Below are 6743 nucleotides of genomic sequence, written 5' to 3' on the forward strand. Positions count from 1 at the left end.
TACGTATGGAGTAGTAATGATGATCTTTTTTCTTCTGTTCAAAGGAACTTCACATGAAAATATGTTGGCTCTTCACGGAACCGACCCGATATTGCTCCGTCTTCACTCTCCTTTTTCCCGGATACTTTTTTCTTCGGTGCGATAGGCAGCCGATAGATAGCTGTTGTCGCGATAGGCAGCCGATAATTAGCTTCTGTGCGATTTGGTCGTTGAAGTCGGCGATTGCTGCCATCAAGTCCACGATTGTAGTTTGATCGTGTTGAAGAACGTGTCCAGCCGCGATCTGGCCGCCAATATAGATGAGGGATCCCGCCCGGATAACGAAATCCAGTCGCCGCGAGTTCCCACAGACGGCGCCAATTGACGAGGGAATACCTCGGCAATGCCTACAGATTGTAGACTAGGGTTTTCGGGAAGAGCGACGATGGAGATTCCGGGAGCGAGATTAGGCACACGACGTACCCAGCTTCGGGTCCCCTCGGTGGAGGATCCCTACGTGCTGCTAGCAATCCAGTATATGATCATAGATGTGTTTACAGGGTGCCGCCGTAAGCGGAGCTATGCTGTCTATCTATTATCTATCTGTTGGCCTATCTATTTCGGGTGCCCTGGCTAGCTTTATATATGCAACCAGCCTAGGGTTTTACAAGAGTCCTAGCCGACTACTTCTTCGGGTTGCCTTGTTGGGTCTTCTCCATATTTGGTCTTCTCCATATTGGGCCGAGCCAGGTATACTAATAATGGGTACCCGGAGGGTATGCCCATGTCACCAACACACCTAATAGGTGCACTAGTTCGGCGAAGAGATAGTGAAATACAGGTGGTATGAATATATATGAGCAGTAGCAACGGTGCCAGAAAATAACTTGCTGGCGTGTAGTTGATGGTGGTAGTATTGCAGCAGTAGTAACGCAGTAAAACAGTAAACAAGCAGCGATAGCAGTATTTAGGAACAAGGCCTAGGGATTACAATTTCACTAGTGGACACTCTCAACATTGATCGCATAATAAATAACTCTTTCTCATATGTGCTACATACACTCTTTTGTTGGATGATGAACACATTGCGTAGGATTACACGAACCCTCAATGCCGGAGTTAACAAGCTCCACAATAATGTTCATATTTAAATAACCTTAGAGCATAATAGATCATTGCAAAATAAACCAAGAACTAACATAGTGCACACACTGTCCACATTACACTATGAAGGAGGAATAGATCACATCAATACTATCATAATGATAATTAACTCCACAATCTACAAGAGATCATGATCATAGCCTACGACAAGAACCACACGGTGCACACACTAGTCACCTTTACACCATGCAGGAGGAATAGACTACTTTAATAACATCACATGAGTAGCACACAACTAGTAGCGATACAAAGCTCATCATATGGATCTCAATCATGTAAAGCAGCTCATGAGATCATTGTATTGAAGTACATAGGAGAGAGATTAACCACATAGCTACCGGTACAGCCCCGAGCCTCGATGGAGAACTACTCCCTCCTCATGGGAGCAGCAGCGGTGATGAAGATGGCGGTGGAGATGGCAGCGGTGTCGATGGAGAAGCCTTCCGGGGGCACTTCCCCGTCCCGGCGGCGTGCCGGAACAGAGACTCCTGTCCCCCAGATCTTGGCTTCGCGATGGCGGCGGCTCTGGAAGGTTTCTGTGGGTTTCGTCGATCGTAATAGGGTTTCCGCGACGGAGGCTTTAAATAGGCGGAAGGGCAGCGTCAGAAGGTCAACAAGGCGACGACACCATAGGGGGGCGCGGGCCCCCCCTAGGCCGCGCCAGCCTATGGTTTGGTGGGCCTGTGGCCCCCCTCTGGCCTCTCTGGTGTGTTCTGGATGCTTCCGGGGATTCTAAGATCTTTGGCGTTGATTTCGTCCGATTCCGAGAATATTTCTTTACTAGGATTTCTGAAACCAAAAACAGCAGAAACAAAGAATCGGCACTTCGGCATCTTGTTAATAGGTTAGTTCCAGAAAATGCACAAATATGACATAAAGTGTGCATAAAACATGTAGATAACATCAATAATGTGGCATGGAACATAAGAAATTATCGATACGTCGGAGACGTATCAGCATCTCCAAGCTTAGTTCTGCTCGTCCCGAGCAGGTAAAACGATAACAAAGATAATTTCTGGAGTGACATGCCATCATAACCTTGATCATACTATTTGTAAAGCATATGAGATGAATGCAGCGATTCGAAACAATGTAAATGCAATGAGTAAACAAATGAATCATATAGCAAAGACTTTTCATGAATAGCACTTCGAGACAAGCATCAATAAGTCTTGCATAAAAGTTAACTCATAAAGCAATAAATTCATAGTAGAGACATTGAAGCAACACAATGGAAGATTAAGTTTCAGCGGTTGCTTTCAACTTGTAACATGTATATCTCATGGATATTGTCAACATAGAGTAATATAATAAGTGCAATATGCAAATATGTAGGAATCAATGCACAGTTCACACAAGTGTTTGCTTCTTGAGGTGGAGAGAAATAGGTGAACTGACTCAACAATGAAAGTAAAAGAATGGTCCTCCATAGAGGAAAACATCGATTGCTATATTTGTGCTAGAGCTTTGATTTTGAAAACAAGAAACAATTTTGTCAACGGTAGTAATAAAGCATATGTATCATGTAAATTATATCTTATAAGTTGCAAGCCTCATGCATAGTATACTAATAGTGCCCGCACCTTGTCCTAATTAGCTTGGACTACCGGATCATCGCAATGCACATGTTTTAACCAAGTGTCACAAAGGGGTACCTCTATGCCGCCTGTACAAAGGTCTAAGGAGAAAGCTCGCATTGGATTTCTCGCTATTGATTATTCTCAACTTAGACATCCATACCGGGACAACATAGACAACAGATAATGGACTCCTCTTTTATGCATAAGAATGTAACAACAATTAATAATTTTCTCATATGAGATTGAGGATATATGTCCAAAACTGAAACTTCCACCATGGATCATGGCTTTAGTTAGCGGCCCAATGTTCTTCTCTAACAATATGCATGCTCTAACCATAAGGTGGTAGATCGCTCTTACTTCAGACAAGACGAACATGCATAGCAACTCACATGATATTCAACAAAAGGTAGTTGATGGCGTCCCCAGAAACATGGTTATCGCACAACAAGCAACTTAATATGAGATAAAGTGCATAAGTACATATTCAATACCACAATAGTTTTTAAGCTATTTGTCCCATGAGCTATATATTGTAAAGGTGAAGAATGGAAATTTAAAGGTAGCACTCAAGCAATTTACTTTGGAATGGCGGAGAAATACCATGTAGTAGGTAGGTATGGTGGACACAAATGGCATAGTGGTTGGCTCAAGTATTTTGGATGCATGAGAAGTATTCCCTCTCGATACAAGGTTTAGGCTAGCAAGGTTATTTGAAACAAATACAAGGATGAACGGTGCAGCAAAACTCACATAAAAGACATATTGAAAACATTATAAGACTCTACACCGTCTTCCTTGTTGTTCAAACTCAATACTAGAAATTATCTAGACCTTAGAGAGACCAAATATGCAAACCAAATTTTAGCATGCTCTATGTATTTCTTCATTAATGGGTGCAAAGTATATGATGCAAGAGCTTAAACATGAGCACAACAATTGCCAAGTATCACATTATCCAAGACATTTTAGCAATTACTACATGTATCATTTTCCAATTCCAACCATATAACAATTTAACGAAGAAGAAACTTCGCCATGAATACTATGAGTAGAAACTAAGGACATACTTGTCCATATGCTACAGCGGAGCGTGTCTCTCTCCCACACAAGCATGATGTAATCCAATTTATTCAAATACAAACAAAAACAAAAGTACACAGACGCTCCAAATAAAGCACATAAGATGTGATGGAATAAAAATATAGTTTCAGGGGAGGAACCTGATAATGTTGTCGATGAAGAAGGGGATGCCTTGGGCATCCCCAAGCTTAGACGCTTGAGTCTTCTTGATATATGCAGGGATGAACCACCGGGGCATCCCCAAGCTTAGAATCTTCACTCTTCTTGATCATAGTATATCATCCTCCTCTCTTGACCCTTGAAAACTTCCTCCACACCAAACTCAAAACAAACTCATTACAGGGTTAGTGCATAATCAAAAATCCACATGTTCAGAGGTGACACAATCATTCTTAACACTTCTGGACATTGCTCAAAGCTACTGGAAGGTAATGGAACAAAGAAATCCATCCAACACAGCAAAAGAGGCAATGCGAAATAAAAGGCAGAATCTGTCAAAACAGAACAGTCCGTAAAGACGAATTTTAAAATGGCACCAGACTTGCTCAGATGAAAATGCTCAAATTGAATGAAAGTTGCGTACATATCTGAGGATCACTCACGTAAATTGGCATAATTTTCTGAGTTACCTACAGAGAATTAGGCCCAGATTCGTGACAGCAAAGAAATCTGTTTCTGCGCAGTAATCCAAATCTAGTATGAACTTTACTATCAACGACTTTACTTGGCACAACAAAACACTAAACTAAGATAAGGAGAGGTTGCTACAGTAGTAAACAACTTCCAAGATACAAATATAAAACAAAGTACTGTAGCAAAATAACACATGGGTTATCTCCCAAGAAGTTCTTTCTTTATAGCCATCAAGATGGGCTCAGCAGTTTTAATGATGCACTCGCAAGAAATAGTATTTGAAGCAAAAGAGAGCATCAAGAGGCAAATTCAAAACGCATTTAAGTCTAACATGCTTCCTATGCATAGGAATCTTGTAAATAAACAAGTTCATGAAGAGCAAAGTAACAAGCATAGGAAGATAAAACAAGTGTAGCTTCAAAAATTTCAGCACATAGAGAGGTGTTTTAGTAACATGAAAATTTCTACAACCATATTTTCCTCTCTCATAATAACTTTCAGTAGCATCATGAGCAAACTCAACAATATAACTATCACATAAAGCATTCTTATCATGAGTCTCATGCATAAAATTATTACTCTCCACATAAGCATAATCAATTTTATTAGATGTAGTGGGAGCAAATTCAACAAAGTAGCTATCATTATTATTCTCATCAAGTGTTGGAGGCATAGTATAATCACAACAAAATTTGCTCTCCATAGTAGGTGGCACCAAAAGACCACTATCATTATAATCATCATATATAGGAGGCAAAGTATCATCAAAGTAAATTTTCTCCTCAATGCCCGGGGGACTAAAAAGATCATGGAAACCAGCTTCCCCAAGCTTAGAACTTTCTATATCATTATCAACAATGGTGTTCAAAGCGTTCATACTAATATTACTTCCAGCATGCAAATAAGATTCCATAGGTTTTTTAATTTTCGCATCAAACAATCCATGTTTTAAATCAGGAAATAGAATAAAAAGCTCATTCTTGTCCATTATGCCAAACTAGTGTAAACAAGAAACAAAAAGATGCAATTGCAGGATCTAAAGGAAATAGCTTCGAGTACTTACAACGGCGAAAATAGCTTGGTAGCCGAGATCCGGAGTGTGAGTACCTTTTACCTTTCCTCCCCGGCAACGGCGCCAGAAAATAGCTTGATGTCTACGCCCCCTCCTTTTCCTGTGGACAGTGTTGGGCCTCCAAGAGCAGAGGTTTGTAGAACAGCAGCAAGTTTCCCTTAAGTGGATCACCCAAGGTTTATCGAACTCAGGGAGGAAGAGGTCAAAGATATCCCTCTCATGCAACCCTGCAACCACAAAGCAAGAAGTCTCTTGTGTCCCCAACACACCTAATAGGTGCACTAGTTCGGCGAAGAGATAGTGAAATACAGGTGGTATGAATATATATGAGCAGTAGCAACGGTGCCAGAAAATAACTTGCTGGCGTGTAGTTGATGGTGGTAGTATTGCAGCAGTAGTAACGCAGTAAAACAGTAAACAAGCAGCGATAGCAGTATTTAGGAACAAGGCCTAGGGATTACACTTTCACTAGTGGACACTCTCAACATTGATCGCATAATAAATAACTCTTTCTCATATGTGCTACATACACTCTTTTGTTGGATGATGAACACATTGCGTAGGATTACACGAACCCTCAATGCCGGAGTTAACAAGCTCCACAATAATGTTCATATTTAAATAACCTTAGAGCATAATAGATCATTGCAAAATAAACCAAGAACTAACATAGTGCACACACTGTCCACATTACACTATGAAGGAGGAATAGATCACATCAATACTATCATAATGATAATTAACTCCACAATCTACAAGAGATCATGATCATAGCCTACGACAAGAACCACACGGTGCACACACTAGTCACCTTTACACCATGCAGGAGGAATAGACTACTTTAATAACATCACATGAGTAGCACACAACTAGTAGCGATACAAAGCTCATCATATGGATCTCAATCATGTAAAGCAGCTCATGAGATCATTGTATTGAAGTACATAGGAGAGAGATTAACCACATAGCTACCGGTACAGCCCCGAGCCTCGATGGAGAACTACTCCCTCCTCATGGGAGCAGCAGCGGTGATGAAGATGGCGGTGGAGATGGCAGCGGTGTCGATGGAGAAGCCTTCCGGGGGCACTTCCCCGTCCCGGCGGCGTGCCGGAACAGAGACTCCTGTCCCCCAGATCTTGGCTTCGCGATGGCGGCGGCTCTGGAAGGTTTCTGTGGGTTTCGTCGATCGTAATAGGGTTTTCGCAACGGAGGCTTTAAATAGGCGGAAGGGC

The sequence above is a fragment of the Lolium perenne genome, chromosome 3 (assembly GCF_019359855.2).
Source record: "Lolium perenne isolate Kyuss_39 chromosome 3, Kyuss_2.0, whole genome shotgun sequence".
Classification (NCBI taxonomy): Eukaryota; Viridiplantae; Streptophyta; class Magnoliopsida; order Poales; family Poaceae; genus Lolium; species Lolium perenne.